Raw genomic sequence first — 25,590 nt, forward strand, 5'->3', positions numbered from 1 at the left:
GGTGGCAGCAGTCAGTGCTCGTGTGGCCCTAATCTGTGTCTGCATCAGACCAGCCACTAACTGCATGGCACCACTAAGCACTTGCGTGGAAGCTGCCTGTGCTGCCTGTGCTGCACCGAAGTCCTGCAGACTCCTTGCCTGTGATGCACCGAAGTCCTGCACACTCCTTGCCAGTGCTGTACCGAAGTCGTGGACACTCCTTGCCAGTGACTCTATGGAGTCAGGCATCCTTGCCACTGCAGCCATGAGCTCAGTGTGCCTCTGCTCCGCCTGGGCGCCCATTTCAGCGAGGAGCTGCACCTCTTCTGCGCTCACTGTAGCAGGACTGGAGGCCAGACTCTCCCTCCGGGGAGAAGGCCGCCGAGCTTCCCTACCCCCACCGCGTTGCTGCAGCCCGCTGGGCCCCGGAGCTTCACCCTCCTCAGACCCTTCCCCCCTGCTCCCCTCCAGGGAAGACGTGTCCTCATTATGGCCATGGGCTGCCTCGGCTGAGGGTGGCACTGATGGTCCGGCTTCCTCTTCCTGCTCGCCTTCAGAATCACTCACAGTGGCAGCTTGAGGGCCCGCCTCCTCACCTGGCGAATCAGCATCTGAAAGCAGGGAGGTACAAGAGTTGCTTTAGCGTGAGGACAGGGCGGCAACAAGGGAGGCATGAGTGCTGCAATGCACTGTATTGGCTCGATAGTGGCAAAGGATGCTGGTGTGAGGCACAAGTGGAAGGAGAGAGGTCAAAAAGGTGATGACCTTACCATTGCTGTCCAGAACGGGGTCGGCATCTCCAGTGGCGACGGGGCCAATCATCCGGCCTGCCATAATCCGTTCCACTCGCTGCTCCAGATCGCTGAGGTCTTTAAGGTCAGGACGGCCTCCCCCGCTCCGTTGCTGCTGCCTCCTATTGTGAGCCAGCTTGCCCTGCAAGAGAAAGGACGGGCTCTGAGTACAGTGTGAAGCCCTGATCTTGGCTGCACTGCCTCCCATGGTAGAATAGCCCTTACAGTGTGTAAAGTGGTGAATGGGCATGTGAGTTTCACGAAAGGCCCATAGGTGTTGGATGAGGGCTGGGCATTGGGGCTTTCAGGACCCTTTGGCCATAAAGTGAGGTGCACATGCAGGGATGAAGAGGATACTGGAATGGGTACTCACCCTGACAACCCGAGTGAGGTCGGTGAACTTCTTCTTGCATTGCACAGGGGTCCTAGGTACCATGCTGCTGGAGGTCACTCTGTGTGCCACCTCCCTCCAAGCTTTTCGATATTCGTTGGGCAGCGGCCTCCTGCCACTGTCCGGAAACAGGATAGATCGCCTGCGCTCCACTGCGCCAACCAGAACCTTCAGGGCCCCCTCACTGAACTGCTGCGCTCACTCCCTGGCCCTCTCCATGGTCCTAGGCATTAGAATGTGGCAGCAGGTCTGTCCAGGCCAAGAATCAGGGCTCCAATGTGCAGGGCGTGGCTACAAGCCAAATCGACCCTCCCACTTTAAGAGGTGACCAGCGCCAGCATGTCTGCCTGCAATCGCTAACTGGCCGCGCCTGCGTTGTGCCCGCCCTCGGTGGTAGCGCCTCGCCTCTCCGGCTTAGCGCCTTCGGACAGTCGTGCAGCGCCTGCTTTAGCGCACCAAGCACCTCTTGGGGCAAAGCAAGTCAATTTCGCTGAAGGTGGTGATAATTTGCGCCGGGAGCTAAATTTAGCGCATGCTCGACTATAACGCCCCAAACGTGGCGATACTGAATTTCTAGGCCATAAAGTTATACAGCACAGAAAGAAGCCCTTCAGCCCATCGTGTCTGCGCTGGCCATCAAGCCCTGTCTATTCGAATTCCATTTTCCAGCACTTGGTCCATAGCTTGTATGTTATGGTGTTTCAAGTGCTCATCTAAATGCTCCTTGAATGTTGTGAGGGTTCCTGCCTCTACCACCCTTTCAGGCAGTGAGTTCCAGATTCCAACCACCCTTTGGGTGAAAAAGCTTTTCCTCAAATCCCCTCTAAACCTCCTGCCCCTTACCTTAAAACTATGCCCCCTGGTTATTGACCCCTCTACTAAGGGAAAAAAGTTCCTTTCTATCTACCCTATCTATGCCCCTCATAATTTTGTACACCTCAATCAGGTCCCCACTCAGCCTTCTCTGCTCTAAGGAAAACAACCCCAGCCTATCCAGTCTCTCTTCATAGCTGAAGCACTCCAGCCTAGGTAACATCTTTGGTGAATTACCTCTGCACCCTCTCCAATGCACATCCTTCCGATAGTGTGGCGACCAGAACTGCACACAGTATTCCAGCTGTGGCTTAACTAGCGTTTTGTACAGCTCCATCATAACCTCCCTGCTCTTATATTCTATGCCTCGGCTAATGAAGGCAAGTATCCCATATGCCTTTTTAACCACCTTATCTACCTGTCCTGCTGCCTTCAGGGATCTATGTACATGCACACCAAGATCCCTCTGATCCTCTGTCCTTCCTAGGGTCCTACCATTCATTGTTAGTCCTCCCAAAATGCATCACCTCACACTTTTCAGGGTTAAATTCCATTTGCCACTGTTCTGCCCATCTGACCAACCCGTCTGTATCGTCCTGTAGCCTGAGGCTTCCCTCCTCGCTATTTACCACTCCACCAATTTTTGTGTCATCTGCGAAGTCTCCCATAGAAACATAGAAACATATAAAAATAGGAGCAGGAGTAGGCCATTCAGCCCTTCGAGCCTGCTCCGCCATTCAACATGATCATGGCTGATCCTCCATCTCAATACCATATTCCTGCTCTCTCCCCATACCCCTTGACGCCTTTTGTGTCTAGAAATCTATCTATCTCCTTCTTAAATATATTCAGTGACTTGGCCTCCACAGCCTTCTGTGGTAGAGAATTCCACAGGTTCATCACCTTCTGAGTGAAGAAATTTCTCCTCATCCCAGTTCTAAATGTCCTACCCCGCATTCTGAGACTGTGACTCTCGCTCCATTTCAACCGTTCCCCTGCTCGATGAATGAGTGGGGTGTTAAAATTTCTTCCCATATGTCAGGAGAAGCTGTGATGCTCTTCATGGTTGGATAACCTGCCAACAATGTCCAAACTCTTACATGAAAGACGTTCCCTTGGCAAAGTAGTGGATTAAGGCCAGGAAAGACAGGCAAAAAGGAAAAGGAGGTGGGGTAGCATTGCTGGTTAAAGAAGAGATTAACACAATTGTAAGGAAGGATATTAGCTCTGATGATGTGGAATCTGTATGGCTAGAGCTGAGAAATACCAAGCGGCAGAAAACGTTAGTGGGAGTTGTATACAGACCCCCAAACAACAATGCGGAGGTTGGGGATGGCATTAAACGGGAAATTAGAGATGCGTGCAATAAGGGCACAGCAATTATCATGGGTGACTTTAATCTACATATAGATTGGGCTAACCAAATTAGTAACAGTACTGTGAAGGAGGAATTCCTGGAGTGTATATGGGATGGTTTCCTGGACCAATATGTCGAGGAACCAAATAGAGATCAGGCCATCTTAGACTGGGTATTAGGTAATGAGAAAGGATTAATTAGCAATCTTGTTGTGCGAGGCCCCTTGGGGCGGAGCAATCATAATATGATAGAATTCGTCAGTAAGATGGAGAGTGAAGTAGTTGACTCAGAGACTAGGGTCCTGAATTAAAATAAAGGAAACTACGATGGTATGAGGCGCGAGTTGTGTAGGATTGATTGGGGAATGGCACTCAAAGGGTTGATGGTGGATAGGCAATGGCAAACATTTAAAGATCGCATGGATGAACTACAGAATTTGTTCATCCCTGTTTGGCATAAAAATAAAACAAAAAAGGTGACTCAACCGTGGCTAGCAAGGGAAATTAGGGATAGCATAAGATCCAAAGAGAGGACATATAAATTAGCCAGAAAAAGCAGTAAACCTGAGGAGTGGGAGCAGTTTAGGATTCAACAAAGGAGGACAAAGGGATTAATTAAGAGGGGGAAAATAGAGTATGAGAGTAATCTTTCAGGGAACATAAAAACTGACTGTAAAAGCTTCTATAGATATGTGAAGAGAAAAAGATTGGTGACGTCAAGCATAGGGGAATTTATAATGGGGAACAAAGAAATGACAGACCAATTAATACATACTTTGGTTCTGTCTTCACAAAGGAGGACACAAATAACCTCCCAGAGATGTCGGGGAGCATAGGGTCTAATGAGAGGGAGGAACTGAATGAAATCAGTATTTGTAGGGAAATGGTGTTAGGGAAATTGACGGGATTGAAGGCCGATAAATCCCCATGGCCTGATAATCTACATCCTAGGGTACTTAAGGAAGTGGCCCTAGAAATACTAGATGCATTGCTGGTCTTCTTCCAAAATTCTATAGATTCTGGAACAGTTCCCATGGATTGGAGGGTAGCTAATGTTACCCCACTATTCAAAAAAGGTGGTAGAGAGAAAACGGGGAATTATAGACCGGTAAGCCTGACATTGGTAGTGGGGAAAATGCTAGAGTCCATTATAAAAGATGTAATAGCAGAGCACTTGGAAAACAGTGACAGGATCGGACAAAGTCAACATGGATTTACAAAAGGTAAATCGTGCTTGACTAATCTACTGGAATTTTTTGAGGATGTAATTGGTAGAATAGATAAGGGAGAACCAGTGGATGTGGTGTATTTGGACTTTCAGAAGGCTTTCGATAAGGTCCCGCATAAGAGATTAGCGTGTAAATTTAAGGCACATGGGATTGGGGGTAAGGTACTGACTTGGATAGAAAAATGGTTGGCAGACAGGAAGCAAAGAGTTGGAATAAACGGGTCTTTTTCCGAGTGGCAGGCAGTGACTAGTGGGGTACCACAGGGATTGGTCCTAGGACCCCAGCTATTCACAATATATATTAATGATCTAGAGGAGGGAACTAGATGTAATATCTCCAAGTTTGCAGATGGCACACATTTGGGTGGGCGTGTGTGCTGTGAGGAGGATGCAGAGAAACTCCAGTATGATGTGGACAGGTTGGGTTATTGGGCAGATGCATGGCAGATGCAGTATAATGTGGATAAATGCGAGGTTATCCACTTTGGTGGCAAAAACAGGAAGGCAGATTATTATCTGAATGGCATTGGATTGGGAGAAGGGGAAGTGCAACGAGACCTGGGTGTCCTTGTGCACCAGTCGCTGAAGGTAAGCATGCAGGTGCAGCAGGCAGTTAAGAAGGCAAATGGTATGTTGGCCTTCGTAGCGAGAGGAAGGATGTTCTTGTCATGGAGGGAGTGCAGCGAAGATTCACCAGACTGTTACCTGGGATGGCAGGAATGACGTATGAGGAGTAATTGGGTCGATTGGGCTTATACTCGCTGGAGTTTATAAGAATGAGAGGGGATCTCATTGAAACTTTAAAAATTCTAACAGAACTAGACAGACTAGATGCAGGAAGGATGTTCCCGATGGCGGAGGAGTCCAGAACCAGGGGTCACTGTCTAAGGATAAGGGGTAAGCCATTTAGGACAGAGATGAGGAGGAATTTCTTCATCCAGAGAGTGGTGAACCTGTGGAATTCTCTACCACAGATGGCAGTTGAGGCCAATTCATTACATATATTCAAGAAGGAGTTAGATATATTTCTTAAGGCTAAAGGGATCAAGGGATATGGGGAATGGCAGGGATAGGGTACTGAATTTGGATGATCAGCCATGATCTCATTGAATGGCGGAGCAGGCTCGAGGGGCCAAATGGCCGACTCCTGCTCCTATCTTCTGTTTCTATTACTGCCAGTGCCCCTGTATCCTTACCCGAGCATCGGTCCCTGCCCTCGGGAGAGGGATGGGGAAAGCATTATTTTGTTAATTATAACGCTCCTTTTTCCCACACAATATCAGGAGAGCATCTCACTCATACATATTTCCAGGACACAGTGAAAATTATATAATTTTTGCAACGGTAAACTGTTTCAGGACAGCATCCAGGTAGGCACACAGGGCAGCAGTAAGATGGCAGCTTTGTGACTTTGACGCCTGTGAGATGCTGTTGTGTCTCTCTGTCCTCGTGACTCTTCAGTCTAAATAAAAGCCACAGTCCGAAAGCTTTGCTGCCTGCCTGAAAACTACTTTTAATATTTCCTCCACTGAAGATGCTGGCTCTTGCTGCAGTATGGTTCCACAAACGCAAACAAACTTTCCCTCAGCAAGTGCCCGTTTTTCACCCGTGGAAACTGGACAGTGAAGGGTAGAGATTTTTGCTTTGGACGCAATCGATGATCCGGGGGGCAAATTGTGCTCAAAAGTGTGCTAGTTTTGAGAAGTGTTTTTTTTCTTCTCGAGTTTTCAGTCAAACCTATTTGCATATCGCCGAACGCAAATTCTGCCATGAACCAGCGCAATCGGACAGTGTTTTAAATGTAATTTTTAAAAAAATTCTGTTTTAAAAAATATTCCTTGATATATTTAAGTTGGTTTTAACTTGGTGCAGTTTGATTAATACAGCTGAAAATGGGTTTATCACAAAAAAATAAGCATTTTAAATCACAAATGCCAATCCACCACCTGTGAGTAACCTGATTTTAAATGATTGAAAATGACTTTTAAAAACTGTACAGAGCCACTTGCTAGTTAGATTGGGGTACGGCAGTCAGTTTCTTAGTAAATTAAAACAAATTCCATTCAAAAGCTTTTAAAACGTACCTATTGGTGTCCTGGCACCCAAAAGGACCAACTTAATTTTTGGAGCCGCCTCGAAGTCCTGCAAATGCGTGCAATTACCGGACTCCCAGTGGCGATTAGTTTGATCTGGGGCCGTGGCCAGTTATATGGGCGAGGCCTGATGTTTTTTAACCTGTCGCAAAAGATCGCAGAAACTCGATTTGCACTGGACGGAACTTGTGCTTAAAATTCCGCGATCTTTTGCGTCGGTCAAGCTGATTATGGCCGAATTGCGCCAAAAAAACCAGTGCAAGCGGGCGGAATCTCCGGGCCAGAGAGTTGCCATGGAAACCATAGAAAAGTCTGATTCTGCATCCACACGGGCAGACTTTACAAAAAAGGGTCACGGGATAGCGATGTGGAAAGGGAACGCTGGCTGCTTTTTTTGTTTTACTCTCTCTCTGGCTCAGGACTGCGGAGGCCGGTTGCGGCACAGCCAAGCTGAGGCCTGCTAACTCAACACATATCGCAGATCAAACCTGGGCCTTCCTGTGTTGTGTATGTCCCTTTAAGGGAATAACTGGTCTTAGACTGCAGTACCGGCAGTGACCACCCCTGTATAAAAGGCCCTAGCAGGCTTCTGTAGTTTCAGTTTCAAGCTGCCTCTTGTTCAGTAAAGTACCTGTTAAACTGTTCTCCCGAAGTCCGTGTATTATTGAAGCGCGGACTTTACAGTGGCGACGAGTAAGTTCGAACTCACCTGCAGTGTGGCATCATCTCACGGGGATCTCGCCTGAAAGGAAGGTCCTGGAAGGTCATAGTCTGAGCAACGGGCGTTGACCGAGGGCAACCGCCCAAAGAATCCATCGGTGTTTGGAGAATTGCGGGAGAGACTGTGGTTCCAGCGAATCGTGCTGGTAGCAGGTAGCACGCTGACCTTCCGGACTGCGGCGGGCTCAAGCTTGATCGAGTGGCTCTACAAATCGGGCCGCACAGCGTCGCCGGGAAAAGAAAACAAGAGAGAGAGGGTGGAGCACAAAGGGCGCGGTCGGTGCTCGAGAACAGGACAGCTGAGAGAAACTTAAAGGGGGGGAAGGAAAGCGAGGCACGCCGAAGCTGCGGGTCGCCGCCATTACCCCGTAGAACGCTAAGAGCACTGTGGCAGTAAGGGGAAGAAGCAAAAGCACGGGAGGCGCCATTTTATCCCGTTGGGGAAGAAGCAAAAGCGCGGGAGGCGCCATTTTATTCCATTGGGGAAGAAGCAAAAGCGCGGGAGGCGCCATTTTAAATCGGCCAAGATGCCAAAAAGTGGCAGTATCACTGCTTTCGACAACGAGGTAGAAGACTGGACCACGTATGTGGAAAGAATTGAAGTGTACTGCAAGGCAAATGAGGTGGCTGATGGAAAGAGGGCGTCGGTATTATTAAATCTGATGGGTGCGAGTACGTACAGCCTATTGCGGAATTTAATTACCCCAGCTAAACCAATGGAGAAAAGTTTTGAGGAGATTGTTCATATCTTACAGGAACATCGAAGCCCTACACCACTGCTGATAGCAGAAAGATTCAAGTTCCATAAAAGAAACCAGCACAAAGATGAGAGCAATGCTGACTATCTTACGGAACTACGCAAGTTATCGAAGCACTGCCAGTTCGGAGCAGGACTGGCAGACACCTTACGGGATAAGTTTGTCTGCGGGCTCCAGAGTGAAGGAACGCAGAAACTACTATTTTAAAAAAAGGACCTGATGCTAGAACAGGCTTTCAGCGTGGCAGTATCCTACGAAGCAGCAGCATGGGGAGCTGCGGAAATACAACAGAAACCACAAGAATACAGCGCTAACGAAATGGCGTATGGAGCCGAAAAGTGCTATCGCTGCGGCAGAACAACCCATGAGCAGAAGGACTGCTGGTTTAAAGACAAAATATGCAGGCAATGCGGGAAAATGGGATATATAGCAAGAGTCTGCAGGTCGGGAAAGAAGACCAACACGACAAGAACTACTAAGGAACAGTACAGGAAAGTAAAGAAACTGACAGATAGTAGTTCAGAAGATCAGGAGAGTGATAAGGACTCCGGGAGCAGGCGACTAAGTTGTTTAAAGTTATACAACATGATCACAAAAGAAGGTCACCGAACCATTTGGGTCACCCTCATGATAGCAGGGTCCCCAGTGAAGATGGAATTGGACGCAGGATCAGCCCTAACTGTCATGAATCGACGAGACTATGAGCGGCTATTCTCACACATACCCTTAAAGGACACGTCCATTGTATTGAAGACATACACGGGGCAAAAGGTCTACCCCAGAGGAAAAATAAGGGTGCCAGTTGAATATAACGGAAAGGAAACACAGAAACTATACATGTATATACTACGAGATGGAGGACCACCATTATTGGGACGTGAATGGATCCGAAGACTACAATTGGATTGGCATTCCATTCTGGCACTAACTGTGACTGACAAAAAAGATGATGACGTCGCACCTGGACGTCTGTCACAAATTCTATCTGACGCGGAAGAGGTGTTCCAACAAGGACTTGGGACTCTAAAAGGAGTAAAGGCAACCATAAAGATTGAGGATAACGCAGCCCCATAATTTTTCAAGGCCAGACCGGTGCCATACGCGATACACCCAGCTGTGGAAGCTGAACTGAAGAGTCTGCAGCGTTCGGGGGTGCTGTCTAAGGTGGACTGGAGCGAATGGGCCACACCCATCGTTCCTGTAATGGAGAAAGCATTGAGCAGCACGCCTGGGGAGCCAAGGAAGGTTCGCATCTGTGGGGACTTCAAGGTGACTGTGAACCCAGTCCTGCATAAAGTACAGTATCCGCTTCCGCAGATAGAAGATATTTTCGCCTCACTATCTGGAGGGAAACGTTTTACAAAGATTGACCTGGCTCAAGCGTATCTACAAATGGAGGTGGAAGAAGCATCGAGGAAATACCTCACGATAAACACTCACAAAGGCCTTTACCAGTACAATCGACTGGTATTTGGGGTAGCATTGGCCCCGGCTATGTGGCAGAGGGCAATGGAACAAGTCCTGCAAGGGATCCCGGGGACCCAGTGTTATTTGGATGACATCCTGGTTACGGGCGAAAATGACAATGAACACCTTGCCAACCTGGAACAGGTGCTCACGAGGTTGCAGTGCTACGAGCCAACCGTCAAAAATGCGAGTTCTTCAGGAGACAAATCTCGTATTGTGGCCACATGATTGATGAGGAAGGGTTGCATAAGTCGCCGGACAAGATTGAGGCTGTAGTCAAGGCTCCAGCACCAGAAAATGTGTCGCAACTGAGGTCGTTCCTCGGGTTGGTGAACTACTACCATAAGTTCTTGCAGAATTTATCTACAATTCTGCACCCACTGAATGCCCTCCTTCAAACTGGTGTAACATGGAAATGGAGTGATGAGTGTAAGCGTGTCTTTCAGGAATGTAAATGCCAAATCACTTCAAAAGAAGTATTGGCCCACTACAACCCAACACTACCGATTCGGTTGGCATGTGATGCGTCACCTTACGGCATTGGAGCGGTGCTGTCACACAAATTCCGTGACGGTTCAGAGAGGCCAATGGCCTTTGCATCGCGCTCGCTAACCTCAGCCGAGCGTAACTACGCCCAGATTGACAGGGATGCCCTCAGCCTGGTGTGGGGGGTGAAGAAGTTCAATCGCTATCTGCACGGGCAGAAATTCACCCTACTGACTGATCATCAACCCCTGGTCTCAATTTTTAACCCAAAGAAGGGAGTTCCGGTGATGATGGCGCAACGGCTGCAAAGATGGTCACTTTTTCTAGGTGCACATCAATATGACATAGAGTACAAAGGTACGAAACAACATGGAATCGCTGATGGGCTGTCGCGCCTACCGTTGCCTACGGCGGAAGAAGCACCTGCAGTGGACCCGGTGGAGATATTCCATGCGACCATAGTCGATTGTTTGCCTGTTACAAACGCAAGTATTGAGAAGGAAACCTGAAATGACCCGACACTCTCTCGGGTCTATGATTTGACGGTGAAGGGGTGGCCAGCATATGGTGACTCACTGTTGCCAGCATTCTCGCCAAGGAGGGAACAGCTGTCAGTGTGCCGGGGAACCTTGATGTGTGGATCCCGAGTGGTAATTCCACACAAGTTGAGAGATAGAGTACTCAATGAGCTTCATGAGGGTCATCTGGGAGGGGTAAAAATGAAGAGCCTAGCCAGGGCGTTTGTGTGGTGACCGGGAATCGATAAAGAAATCGACGATATGACCAAGAGATGCACAGGATGCCAGAAGGTCCAAAACGCTCCACCACAGGCCCCGCTACATCCATGGGAGTGGCCCTCATCTCCATGGCAACGGGTACACATTGATTTTGCTTGTCCATTTATGGACTCAATGTTTCTAATCGCTGTGGACGCCCATTCGAAATGGCCAGAGGTCATTAAAATGTCCTCCACCACCACGGAGAAAACCTATGCAGTCCTAAGGACCATCTTCGCCAGGAATGGGTTGCCAGAACAGATCTGTTCCGACAATGGCCCACAGTTTGTGTCTGAGGATTTCCGGAGGTTCCTGAAGAATAATGGGGTGAAACATTACACATCTGCCCCATATCATCCAGCCACAAATGGATTGGCTGAGAGGTTTGTTCAGACCTTTAAAAAGGCCATAAAGGCAATGTATAATGACGACATACCACTGCAACACAAGGTGGATAACTTCCTGTTTGCTTACCGGAATGCGACACATACAGTAACCAACCAAATTCCAGCCGTACTGTTTTTCAACCGGAGACTAAGATGTCGCTTGGATTTGCTCAAACCAAACATAAGACGAGATGTTGAGGATAAGCAGTTCCAGCACATAAATGAGAAGCCAACCAGGAGCTTCAAGATAGGGCAACCAGTCTTGGCCCGCGACTACCGAGCAGAAAAATGGCAGCCAGGCACGATATGCACACAGCAGGGACCACTAATGTACACAGTGGACGTTGGAGAGAGCATCGTGAGACGCCATGCTGACCAGATTCTAGAGTCACAGGAACAAGCCAAACCTGTACCACAAGCATGTGCACCTGGTAATGAGCCCGAAGTACAGATTGCGTCTACCTCAGAAGCAGGGGTATTGGAAGCTAACGAACCAACCAATGACAATGAGCCAGAATTGACTCCACCGCCAGAACAGGATACTCGAGAAAGGCGCTATCCAGTCCGGATCAGGAAGCCTCCTCAAAGACTGAGCTTATAAATGACTATTCCAGTTGATGTATATATTACTGAGAAAATTGTAATTGTAATTAGTTATTATTTAGTTGTTAAATGAATGTTATGTACTGTTTATCTAAAAGGGGAGGAATTGTTGTGTATGTCCCTTTAAGGGAATAACTGGTCTTAGACTGCAGTACCGGCAGTGACCACCCCTGTATAAAAGGCCCTAGCAGGCTTCTGTAGTTACAGTTTCAAGCTGCCTCTTGTTCAGTAAAGTACCTGTTAACTGTTCTCCCGAAGTCCGTGTATTACTGAGGCGCGAACTTTACATCCTGCTCTGCAGAGCTCCGTATGGAACATGCACTGCAGTTACCAATTGGTCAAGTCGGGAAGCTCCTGATCTCACTCAGAAAGAAATGCAAATCTAGTGCACTGCTGCTGTGACAGAGGTCTGCATCCCCTTGCTCGCTAGATTGTAACCACAATATATCCAGTCAGCATGATGCAGCCTCATGCCATTAATTTTTAATTTGTGTTTGTTGTGTAGCTATTAGTGGGTGCAATAATTATAGGTGGTAGTGACTCTGTGATTTATCATAATAAGTAATGATTGCATTAATAATAGCAAACAAGTAGTCATCAGCACTTTTGTTCTTTGCAGGAGGCCACGCACTGGAACAGCGTAAGGGAAAGTATTTTCTAATGGAAAAGGAATTACAAAGGCAAAGCATTTCCCTCTTGTGGACTTAATCATTTTTTAAACCTACCAAATTTCTAAAGGATCAATGTGTAAATTTGCCTCCCAGTGTTATACTAAGTTACACAGACCAGGGGGCTCCCAGGCTCACTTCCCGGCCTATTTTACGCTGTCGAACTCGGCTGGGCAGCAGTTGGGGGCAGCACAACAGGTGTCAGTTCCCCTGCTTTAGAGATGGGATAAACTAGACAGGATTCCTACTGTCAATTGCTGTCCATTGACTCCTGCTGAAAAATGTGCATGTAAAGATTGGGCTTGGCAGTGATGCCCCCACAGTAGAATAACCTGCCAACTTTCATTGGCTAGCTCAAAGAATGGCCCTTTGGTTGAGGTACTAACAGGTTGCTGTATCCATTCCTCAACATGAATCAGTGTTTGCAGCAGAGAAGGATGAGGGGAGAAAAGTGGGGGAAAATGGCATATCTCAGAGATGTTCAACTCCTTGAAGTGCCTCGGAATTCACTGCATGGTGTCTGTTATCGACAACTATCATTGGCGATGGGATATAATTGGTCATAATAGCATTTGATTGACTGGAGTGTTGGATTGTTATTGCATTTTCCTGTTGTTTCTCCTCATGTAGGTGTTAACTCCCTCACTGGATGCAAATCCATGGGTGGCGATCACCCACCAGTATCACACAAGTAGCCTTTATTCAGCTGTGGGCCTTGAGCCAGGGAGGGGTTCCGCTGAGTGCCCCCAGACAGAGTTGCCTCTGCTAAAGGCACATACCGTCAGATCCCTGACCTTGAGTCTGACCACAGGCTCAACTTGCTCCCACAGGCCACCAATGTGCGTTTGCTATTGCTGACCGGCACACATCTTCCCAGGACACTGAGCAAGGTCCCAGCTAGAATGTCCAGGTTCAGAATGTAACATTGAATGAACTATGCTTGCACAAGATTTGAACTCAAGGATTCAAAGTAACTGTGCAAAAGCACTCCCAGGCGGGCAGGTTGAACGTTGCTGAAACTGCCCCACAGTATAAATGGACCAGTTTTTGCAGCAATGGAACTGGCACAATTACTAAATGGAAGCAGGCTAGGAATACAAAAGGGACATCAGAATCGCTTGCCGTGTCAAATTCAAGGCACGAATACGGCTGACCCAGGGCTATTCTTTCTGTCCTTGCCACACTAAATAACTCAAGCTGTTCTATGAGGCTATTTTAGCCCAAGGCCATACAAGCAATGTTTCATTTCTTGATGAAATATTTCCACTCAGATGCATAGACTAAGGAGTGATTGAGTCAGCCTCTGACTGGCATGCAGTGACATGGACTGAGTATTCATTGCTGTGTATCCACACTGCCAGGGACCATACACACTCACACTGCCAGGGACTTGCACACAGCCAGAGACCCTATACACCGACACTACCAGGGACCCTGCACACTGCCACAACATTCAGCTGACCGTAAGCGTGTGACAGGTCAAGCTTGGAGAAAACCTTTGACCCAGAGAGTGCTGCATACAAATCTTGCGATGCAGGTAACGGGTACTGCTCATCGTCAACTGCTTTGTTGATAGTGATTCTGTCGTCCCCACACAACATACAGTTTTGTCTGCTTTGGGCACTACCACAATCGGGGTAGCCCATTCACTTTTGTCAGTTTTTACTAGCACTCCTTTCTCTCTAAGTTTCTCCAGCTCTTCCTCCAACTGACTTTTCAATGCCTTACAATAGACAGGCTTCAAGTTGGACTTGATGTCGATATGCGCGTCATACCCAGTGATGCCTTCATAACTGTCTGAGAACATGCTTTTATACTTGTTCAGCATTGTGTCGAGTCACTTCTTTGAAGCATCCACACTGAAGAGGTTTTCCAGTCTAGTGTCAACTTTCACAACCCGTCTTTGAGGGTTGGCCTGTTAAAAGGCAGCTTTACTGACTGGCCATTGTGCTGAACTGTACATTTCATTTGTCCACATGCCTCTAGGGTTTCTCCGGAGTAGGTTTTTAACTTTACAGCACTCTTTGTAAGTGGTATTTGATTAAACTTACTCTCATATGTGTCTTTACTCATGATAGAGCAGTCCGCCACCGTGTTGATACACATATCAATATATTGGTCATTGGTCAAAAGTTTTGTACGCAAGTCTTTCTCACGACTGCTAGCGATGCCACTAGCGGCATCAATATTGTGAATTCTTTCCTTTTGTTGTTGCTGCTTTGCAGTGCCACTAGAATGGTTCTTACTTCCTGCTTTCGATCTAGCTCTGCAAGTTGTTGAAATATGACTTTGCTTCTGGCAGTGAAAACACTTCGCATTTTTGTATTGGCAGGACTGTGGTGATTGATTTTCATTGCAGCGATAACAATTCACTGAACTGCTCTCACCAATATGCTTTTGACTCAGCCTGGTGGCAGAAATATGAAGTGTTTTCACTGACAGAAGCAAGGCCATATTTCTATGCCACTAGCAGCAACGCTAGCAGTCGTGAGAAAGACTTCGGTGAATGCAACTGAGATTGCAAATGGGACTCAAAAGGACTCAGTACTGAAAAGCGTGTATGAAAACACCTTGAATAGATGGACTGATCAGTGTCTGGACAGAGTTGAAACCATTCCATAACCGTTGTACTGAATTGTCTTCTGAGCAAGGTTGTATCAAGTAAGGAAAACAGAGTGGTGGTACCTACTTCTTGGAGTTTGGAACCAGAACAAACCAGCCCGAAAATTGGTTCAACACCAAAACCTTCTGTAAGGAGATTAGGAAGGCTCCACAAACCTGTTAATAAACTGGATTTGTAGTGTTGGATCCGTGGTTCAGTGGATATGCTGTTATTAAATAATCACACGGATGCTGTACATTAACAAATAACCGGTCTTTACTGGAGGAGGGTAATCTCTAGACTGGGGGTACAGAGGCATGCGCAAAGCTTATATACCGGTGTGGTCACTGCCGGTACTACAGCATACAGGAGCTGTAAAAGTAGTTCTGACTTAAAGGCACATACACTACAATTCCTCCCCTTTTAGATTAGTAATACCCCTAATATTCAAATAACAATTAACATTTCAACATGTACATTAAACAACAAAAGTCCATTTATAGGTTCAGTCTTTGGGGCAGCTTCCTGATCCTTTCGGGATAGCGCCTTTCCTGAGGTTCTTGTTCTGGGTGCGGAGGCGATTCTGGCCCCTTTTCATCGGTTAGTTCTTCGGGTTCCACTGCTACTGGTTCGGAGGTAGATGCTACCGGTATGTCGGGTTCATCCCCAGGTACGCGAGACGTGGGGTTGACTCGTTCCTGTGACGCTAAGATCTGATCAACGTGGCGTCTCACAATGTTCTCCCCGACATCCACTGTGTACATTAATGGCCCCTGCCGTGTGCATATCGTTCCGGGTTGCCATTTCTCTGTTCGGTAGTCACGGGCCAAGACTGGTTGTGCTACATTGAAGCTCCTTGTCGGCTCTCATTGATGTGCTGGAATTGTTTATCCTCAACATTCCGTTGCACATTTGGTCTAAGCAAGTCCAGACGAGATCGCAACCTTTGGTTAAAGAACATCATGACCGGGGTCTGGTTGGTAACTGCATGTGTCGCATTTCGGTAGGCTAATAAGAAATTGTCCACCTTATGCTACAGTGGAATTTCATCGTCGCACATGGCCTTTATCGCCTTCTTAAAGGTTTGTACGAACCTCTCAGCCAATCCATTTGTGGCTGGATGATACGGGGCGGACGTATAATGCCTGACCCCATTCCTTTTCATGAATTTTTGGAACTCGTCGGACACAAACTGTGGTCCATAATCAGAGCAAATCTGCTCTGGCAAACTATTTCTGGCAAATATGGTCCGTAGGACTGCAATCGTTTTCTCGGTAGTGGTTGAAGACATTTTTATCACCTCAGGCCACTGTGAATGAGCATCCACTGCTATTAAGAACATTGAGTCCATAAATGGACCAGCAAAATCAATATGCACCCGTTGCCATGGAGAGGAGGGCCACTCCCATGGGTGTAGAGGGGCATGTGGTGGTGCATTTTGGACCTTCTGGCATCCTAAGCAGCTCTTAGTTAGGTCTTCGATTTGTTGATCGATTCCTGGCCACCACACATAAGCCCTAGCAAGGCTTTTCATTTTCACTCCCCCCAGCTGACCTTCATGTAGCTCATTTAGCACTCTCTCCCTTAACTTGGGTGGAATCACCACTCTGGATCCACACATCACTGTCCCCTGGCATACTGACAGCTGTTCTCTTCTGGATGAGAATGCTGGCAACAGTGAGTCGCCATGTGTTGGCCATCCCCTCACCGTCAATTCATATACCCGTGACAGCGTCGGATCATTGCGGGTCTCCTTCTCTATATCCGCGTTTGTTACTGGCATTCGTTCAATTATTGACGAATAAAATATCTCGATAAGGTCCGCTGCTGGTGCTTCCTCCACAGTAGGCAGTGGCAGGCGCGATAGCCCATCAGCGTTTCCATGCTGTTTCGTGCCTTTATATTCTATTTCATATTGATTCGCCCCTAGAAACAGGGACCATCTTTGTAACCGCTGTGCAGTCATCACTGGAACGGCCTTCTTAGGATTAAAGATGGAGACAAGTGGTTGGTGGTCAGTCAGCAAGGTGAACTTCTGCCCATGCAGATAATGGTTGAATTTTTTTACTCCCCATACTAGGCTGAGGGCCTCCCTGTCAATCTGGGCGTAGTTGCGCTCGGCTGAGGTTAGTGACCGAGACGCAAAGGCTACTGGGCTCTCGAACCCGTCTGGGAATTTGTGCGACAGCACCGCTCCAATACCGTAGGGTGATGCATCACATGCCAAACGAATTAGTAGTGCTGGGTTGAAATGGGCCAACACCTCTTTTGATGTGATCAATTCTTTACACTTCTGGAAAGCTCGTCTACATTCATCATCCCACTTCCATGGTACCCCTGTTTGCAGTAGAGTGTTCAGCGGGTGTAATACCGTAGACAAATTTGGTAAGAACTTGTGGTAGTAGTTTACCAGCCCGAGGAACGACCTCAGTTGTGACACCTTTTCCGGTGCTGGAGCCTTGACTACTGCCTCGATCTTGTCAGGGGACTTATGTAACCCCTCTTCATCGATGACGTGGCCACAATACGAGATCTGTTTCTGGAAAAACTCGCACTTGTGGCGATTAGCTCGTAGCCCATACTCCTTTAATCTGGTGAGCACCTTCTCCAATTTGGCGAGGTGATCACCGTCATTTTCGCCCGTGACCAAGATGTCGTCCAAATAACACTGGGTCCCTGGAATCCCTTGCAGGACCTGATCCATCGCCCTCTGCCAGATAGCCGGAGCCGAGGCTACTCCAAACACCAGCTGGTTGTATTTATAGAGACCTTTATGAGTGTTGATCGTAAGGTAATGTTTCAAAGCTTCTTCTACCTCCATTTGCAAGTACGCCTGGGCTAGATCAATTTTGGTGAAGCGTTTACCTCCAGATAGCGAGGCGAAAATGTCCTCAATTCGTGGAAGCGGATATTGCACTGTGTGAAGGACTGGGTTCACTGTCACCTTAAAATCCCCACAGATGCGGACCTTCTTTGGTTCCCCAGGTGTATTACTCAACGACCTCTTCATTACAGGAATGATGGGTGTAGCCCACTCGCTCCAGTTCACTTTGGACAGTACTCCTGAATGTTCCAACCCTTCCAGCTCTTCTTCAACAGCTGGTCTGATCGCATAAGGCACTGGTCTGGCCTTCAGAAACTTTGGGCTTGCATTTTCCTCTATTTTAATCGTTGCTGTTATTCCTTTTAGTGTTCCTAGTCCCTCCTGGAACACTTCTTTTGCGTCAGTTAGCATTTTTGACAGTCGTCCAGGTGTGACGGCGTTATCCTTTTTGGCCTCAACCTTCAGTGCCTGTATGGAATGCCAATCTAATTGTATCTTCCGGATCCATTCACGTCCTAGTAGTGGTGGTCCTCCATTTGGCAATACATATATATCCATTTTAGGTATTTCCTGGCCTTTATATGTCACTTTCATCCTTATTTTTCCTTTGGGGTAGACTTTTTTGCCCTGTATACGTCTTCAAGACAATCTCTGTAGCTTTCAAGGGTATGTGTGAAAATAGCCGCTTGTAGTCTCTTTGATTTATGACTGTTAGAGCTGACTCTGTGTCCAATTCCATTTCCACTTGGACTCCGTCTATCTTGAGTGTAACCCAGATAGTCTGGTGATCCTCCATTTCGGTTACCTTAAGTAGTTTCAGACAACCCAGCTCCTTGCTTCCGGAGTCTGTGTCACTTTTCTGTTCGTCTGAACCACTGTCCATCACCTGGTGTACCTTTTGGTACTTCTCCTGTGGAGATTACTTACTGTTGGATTTCTTCCCAGACCTGCAGAGTCTTGCTATGTGTCCTGCTTTCCCACACTGTCTGCACACTTGGTCCTTGAACCAACAATCTTTCTGGTCATGTGTTGTTCTGCCACAGCGATAGCACTTCCCTGTTCCATAGGACATTTCATTGGTGCCATATTCTTGCGGTCTCCGTTGTATCTCTGCAGCGCCCCTTGCGGCTGCTTCGTGTGATACTGCCATGCTGAAAGCTTTGTCCAGCGTAAGGTCCTTTTCTGATAGAAGCCGTTTCTGGGTTCCTTCACTTTGTAGCCCACACACAAACTTGTCCCTTAACGTGTCTGCTAGTCCCACTCCAAACTGGCAGTGTTTCGATAGCTTGCGCAGTTCCATTAGGTACTCAGCATTGCTTTCGTCTTTGTGTTGGTTCCTTTTATGGAACTTAAATCATTCTGCTATCAGCAGCGGTGTGGGGTTTAAGTGGTCCTGTAGGATTTCTACTATGCTTTCAAAATTCTTGTTTACCGGCTTCTCTGGGGTTATTAGGTTTCGCAGTAACCCATAAGTTTTTGCACCCATGGAATTTAACAGAACCAGTGCTTTATTAGCATCTGGCACTTCATTTGCCCTGCAGTACACCTCAATACGTTCCACATATGTCGCCCAATCTTCGACTTCATTGTCGAACGTAGAGACACTGCCACTCTTCAGCATCCTTGGGTGTGCGTTAACTATCACCAATGGCGCCTCCCGCGCTTCCCCTTCTTCTCCGCTGGCACAAAATGGCATCTCTCGCGCTTTCCTTCCTTCCCGCGCTCGCTCTTCTTCTCCACTGCGGCTTCTAAAAATGGCGTCTCCCGCGCTCTTCCTTCTTCTCCGCGGCTCAATGGCGTCTCCCGCGCTCTCCCTGCTTCTCCGCGGCTCAATGGCACCTCCCGCGCTCTTCCTTCTTGTCCGCGGCTCAATGGCGTCTCCCCTTTCTTCGCCCCACAGACCCTGTTCAGCCCGTGAGCACTGGCTGTGCTCTGCGCGTTCTTCTTTTTATATTTTTCGATGCCGCTCAGTCTAGAACCCAGCTATTTCTTACCCTCTCTCTCTCCGGTTTGTTTTATTTTCCTTGACGCTGCTCGGTGTTCAACCCCCGGCTGCGCCCTGCGCTCTTCACCCTCTGTCTTACTCCGTCAACGCTGCTCGGCTCTCTGTCCGCCATCGGTCGGCTCCAGCCGCCGTTACTTGGGAAGGGTCTGCGCTGGACCTGTCATCGGTCTCTTACTGCTCGTTGTGGCTGGGGAACCAAGCCCGGCTCTCCACAGCCTCCCCTGCGAAGTTGGATCTCTGCCTGACTGCTGGGCGGTTACTTGTGGTCGACGCCCGTGTTCCTGGCCTCGACTATTTTATTTTTTTCTGTTGCATGTAGATTCGAATCGACACTCGTCGCCACTGTTGGATCCGTGGTTCAGTGGATATGCTGTTATTAAATAATCACACGGATGCTGTACATTAACAAATAACCGGTCTTTACTGGAGGAGGGTAATCTCTAGACTGGGGGTACAGAGGCATGCGCAAAGCTTATATACCGGTGTGGTCACTGCCGGTACTACAGTATACAGGAGCTGTAAAAGTAGTTCTGACTGATAGGCACATACACTACATGTAGTTCATTTGCAGCATTAGTAGTTGATTAAAAAGAAAAAAAAGCCAGGAGTTTTTGTTATGTGGTGCATGTAATGCTGGGAAAGATGGGACCATAGTTTTGTTGTATTTGAGAGGGGAATATGTACATTTTTTTAGGGGAAAGCAGTACAATGTATTATCACATGGATTGTAACATGGTTTAGTATGAGCATGCTCAGTTCGCTCTGGCCTAGTAAAGCAAGCACATGGTTTAGCAACTCATCCGGTCTCTGAACTTCATTTGTTCTACCCACATATAATACAGCATCCACACTGCCAGGGAACCAAAACACTGCCAGGGCCCTACACATCCACAATGCCAGAGACTATACATAGCCACACCGGCAGGAACCCTACACACCCACACTGCCAGGGACACTACACACCCACACCACCAGGGACCCTAAACACACACACTGCCAGGGATCCTACACACCCACGCTGCCAGGGACCCTACACACCCACACCGCCAGAGATCCTACACACCCACACTCCCAGGAATCCTACACACCCACACTCCCAGGGATCCTACACACCCACACTGCCAGGGACCCTACACACCCACATGGCCAGAGACCTACACACCCACACTGACAGAGACCCTACACACCCGCACTGCAAGAGACACTGGACACTGCCAGAGATCCTACACACTGCCAGAGATACTACACACACAAACTGCCAGAGACACTACACACCCACACTGACAGAGACCCTACACACCCACACTGCAAGAGACACTGGACACTGCCAGAGATCCTACACACTGCCAGAGACCCTACACACTGCCAGAGACCCTACACACTGCCAGAGACCCTACACACCCACACCACCAGGGAACCTACACACACACACTGCCAGAGACCTTATCCATCCACACGGCCAGAGATACTACAAACACACACTGCCAGAGACCCTAAACACCCGTACTGCCAGAGACCCTACACACCCACACTGCCAGAGACCATACACACTGCCAGAGAACCTAGAAACCCACGCTGCCAGAGACACTACACACCCACAGTGCCAGAGACACTACACACCCACAGTGCCAGAGACACTACACACCCACACTGCCAGAGAAACTACACACCCACACTGCCAGAGACACTACACACCCACAGTGCCAGAGACACTACACACCCACACTGCCAGAGAACCTACGCACCCACACTGCCAGAGAAACTACACACCCACACTGCCAGAGAAACTACACACCCACACTGCCAGAGACCCTACGCACCCACACAGCCAGAGACCCTATACACCCACACTGCCAGGGAACCTACACAGCCACAATGCCAGAGACCCCACAAGCCCACACTGCCAGAGATTCTATACACCCACACTGCCAGAGTCTCTACACACCCACACCGCCAGAGATCCTACACACCCACACTCCCAGGAATCCTACACACCCATACTCCGAGGGATCCTACACACCCACACTGCCAGGGACCCTACACACCCACACGGCCAGAGACCTACACACCCACACTGACAGAGACCTACACACCCGCACTGCAAGAGACACTGGACACTGCCAGAGATCCTACACGCTGCCAGAGATACTACACACACAAACTGCCAGAGACACTACACACCCACACTGACAGAGACCCTACACACCCGCACTGCAAGAGACACTGGACACTGCCAGAGATCCTACACACTGCCAGAGACCCTACACACTGCCAGAGACCCTACACACCGCCAGAGACCCTACACATCCACACCACCAGGGAACCTACACACCCACACTGCCAGAGAAACTACACACCCACACTGCCAGAGACCCTACGCACCCACACAGCCAGAGACCCTATACACCCACACTACCAGGGAACCTACACAGCCACAATGCCAGAGACCCCACAAGCCCACACTGCCAGAGATTCTATACACCCACACTGCCAGAGTCCCTACACACCCACACCGCCAGAGATCCTACACACCCACACTCCCAGGAATCCTACACACCCATACTCCCAGGAATCCTACACACCCACACTGCCAGGGACCCTACACACCCACACGGCCAGAGACCTACACACCCACACTGACAGAGACCTACACACCCGCACTGCAAGAGACACTGGACACTGCCAGAGATCCTACACACTGCCAGAGATACTACACACACAAACTGCCAGAGACACTACACACCCACACTGACAGAGACCCTACACACCCACACTGCCAGAGACCCTACAAACCCACACTGCCAGAGACCCCACACACTCACACTGCCAAGGAACTTACACACCCACACTGCCAGAGACCCTACACACCCACACTGCCAGAGATACTACACACCCACACTGCCAGAGAAACTACACACCCACACAGCCAGAGTTCCCGAACACCCACACTGCCAGAGACACTACACAGTGACACTGCCAAGGACCCTACACAGCCACACTTCCAGAGACCCCACAAGCCCACACTGCCAAAGATTCTATACACGCACACTGCCAGAGACCCTACACACCCACACTGCCAGAGATAACACACACCCACAACGACAGAGACCCTACACACCCACACTGTCAGAGACCCTACACACCCACACTGCCAGAGACCCAACAAACTCTCAGAGACACTATGCACTGCCAGAGACCCTACACACCCAGCCTGCCTGAGAACCTACACACCCACACTGTCAGAGACCCTACACACTGCAATAGACCCTACACACCCACACTGTCAGAGAACCTACACACTGCCAGAGACCCTACAGACCTACACAGCCAGAGACCATAGACACCCACACTGCCTGAGAACCTACACACTCACACTGCAAGAGAAGCTTCATACGCACACTGCCAGAGACACTACACACCCACAATACCAGAGACCCTACACACCCAGACTGCCTGAGACACTACACACCCAGACTGCCAGAGAACCTACACACCCACACTGTCAGAGACCCTACACACTGCCAGAGACTCTACTCACCCAGTCTGCCAGAGAACCTACAGAGCCACACTATCAGAGATCCTACAAACTGCCATAGACCCTACACACCCACACTGCCAGACACCATACACACCCACACTGCCAGTGACCCTACACACCCACACTGCCAGAGAACCTACACCATCACTGCCATAGCCCCTTCACACACACACTGCCAGGGACCCTACACACCCACACTGCCAGAGACCCTACACACCCACACTGATAGAGACCCTACTCACCCACACTGCCAGAGGCCCTACACACTGCCAGAGACTATACCCACCCACACTGCCAGAAACCCTACACACCCACACTGCTAGAAACCCTACACACCCAGACTGCCAGAGAACCTACACACCCACACTGTCAGAGACCCTACACACCCACACTGCCAGAGACCTTACACACCCAGACTGCCGAGAACCTACACACTGCCAGAAACCCTACACACCCACACTGCCAGGAACCCTACACACCCACACTGCCAGAGAACCAACACACTCAGACTGCCAGAGAACCTACACACCCACACTGTCAGAGACCCTACACACTGCCATAGACCCTACACACCCACACTGCCAGAGACCCTACACACCCACATTGCCGGTGACCCTACACACCCACACTGCCAGAGACCCTACACCATCACTGCCAGAGACGCTTCACACCCACACTGCCAGGGACCCTACACACCCACACTGCAAGAGACCTTACACACCCACACTGCCAGAGACCCTACAAACCCACACTGCCAGAGACCCCACACACTCACACTGCCAAGGAACTTACACACCCACACTGCCAGAGACCCTACACACCCACACTGCCAGAGATACTACACACCCACACTGCCAGAGAAACTACACACCCACACTGCCAGAGACCCTACACACCCACACTGCCAGAGACCCTACACACCCACACTGCCAGAGAAACTACACACCCACACTGCCAGAGACCCTACACACCCACATAGCCAGAGTTCCCGAACACCCACACCGCCAGAGACACTACACAGCGACACTGCCAAGGACCCTACACAGCCACACTTCCAGAGACCCCACAAGCCCACATTGCCAAAGATTCTATACACGCACACTGCCAGAGACCCTACACACCCACACTGCCAGAGATAACACACACCCACAACGACAGAGGCCCTACACACCCACACTGCCAGAGAACCTACACACCAACACTGCCAGTTACCCCAGACCCCCACACTGCCAGAGAACATACACATTGCCAGAGAACATACATATTGCCAGAGACCATACAAACTGCAATAAACCCCACACACCCACACTGCCAGAGACCCTACACACCCACACTGCCAGAGATCTTACACATCCACACTGCCAGAGACCCTACACACCCACAATTCAAGTGACCCTACACACTGCCAGAGACCCTACACATCCACAGTGCCAGAGAACCTACACACCCACACTGACAGAGACTCTACACAACCACAGTGCCAGAGAAACTACACACCCATACTGCCAGAAATCCTCCAAAACCACACTGCCAGAGACCATACACACTGCGAGAGACCCGACACACCCACACTGCCAGAGACCATGCGCACCCACACTGCCAGAGACCATGCGCACCCACACTGCCAGAGAGCCTACACACCCACACTGCCAAAGAACCTACACACCCACACTGCCAGAGGCCATACGCACCCTCACTGCCAGAGAACCCACACACCCACACTGCCAGAGAACCTACACACTGCCAGAGACCCTACACACCCATACTGCCAGAGAACCTCCACACTGCCAGAGACCCTACACACCCACACAGCCAGAGAACATACATGCCCATACTGCCAGAGACCCTACACACCCACACTGCCAGAGACCCTACACACCCACACAGCCAGAGACCATAGATGTCCACACTGCCAGTGACCCTACACAGTGCCAGAGACCCCACAGACCTACCAGACAGAGACAGGACACACCCATCCTGCCAGAGACACTACACCATCACTGACAGAGACCCTGCATACCCACACTGCCGGAGACCCTACACACCCACACTGCCAGAGGCCCTACACACACACAATGCCAGAGACCCTACACACCCACACTGCCA

The sequence above is a fragment of the Somniosus microcephalus genome, chromosome 6, assembly GCF_052327205.1.
Source record: "Somniosus microcephalus isolate GS21.2 chromosome 6, FLI_Smic_1.0, whole genome shotgun sequence".
Taxonomy (NCBI): Eukaryota; Metazoa; Chordata; class Chondrichthyes; order Squaliformes; family Somniosidae; genus Somniosus; species Somniosus microcephalus.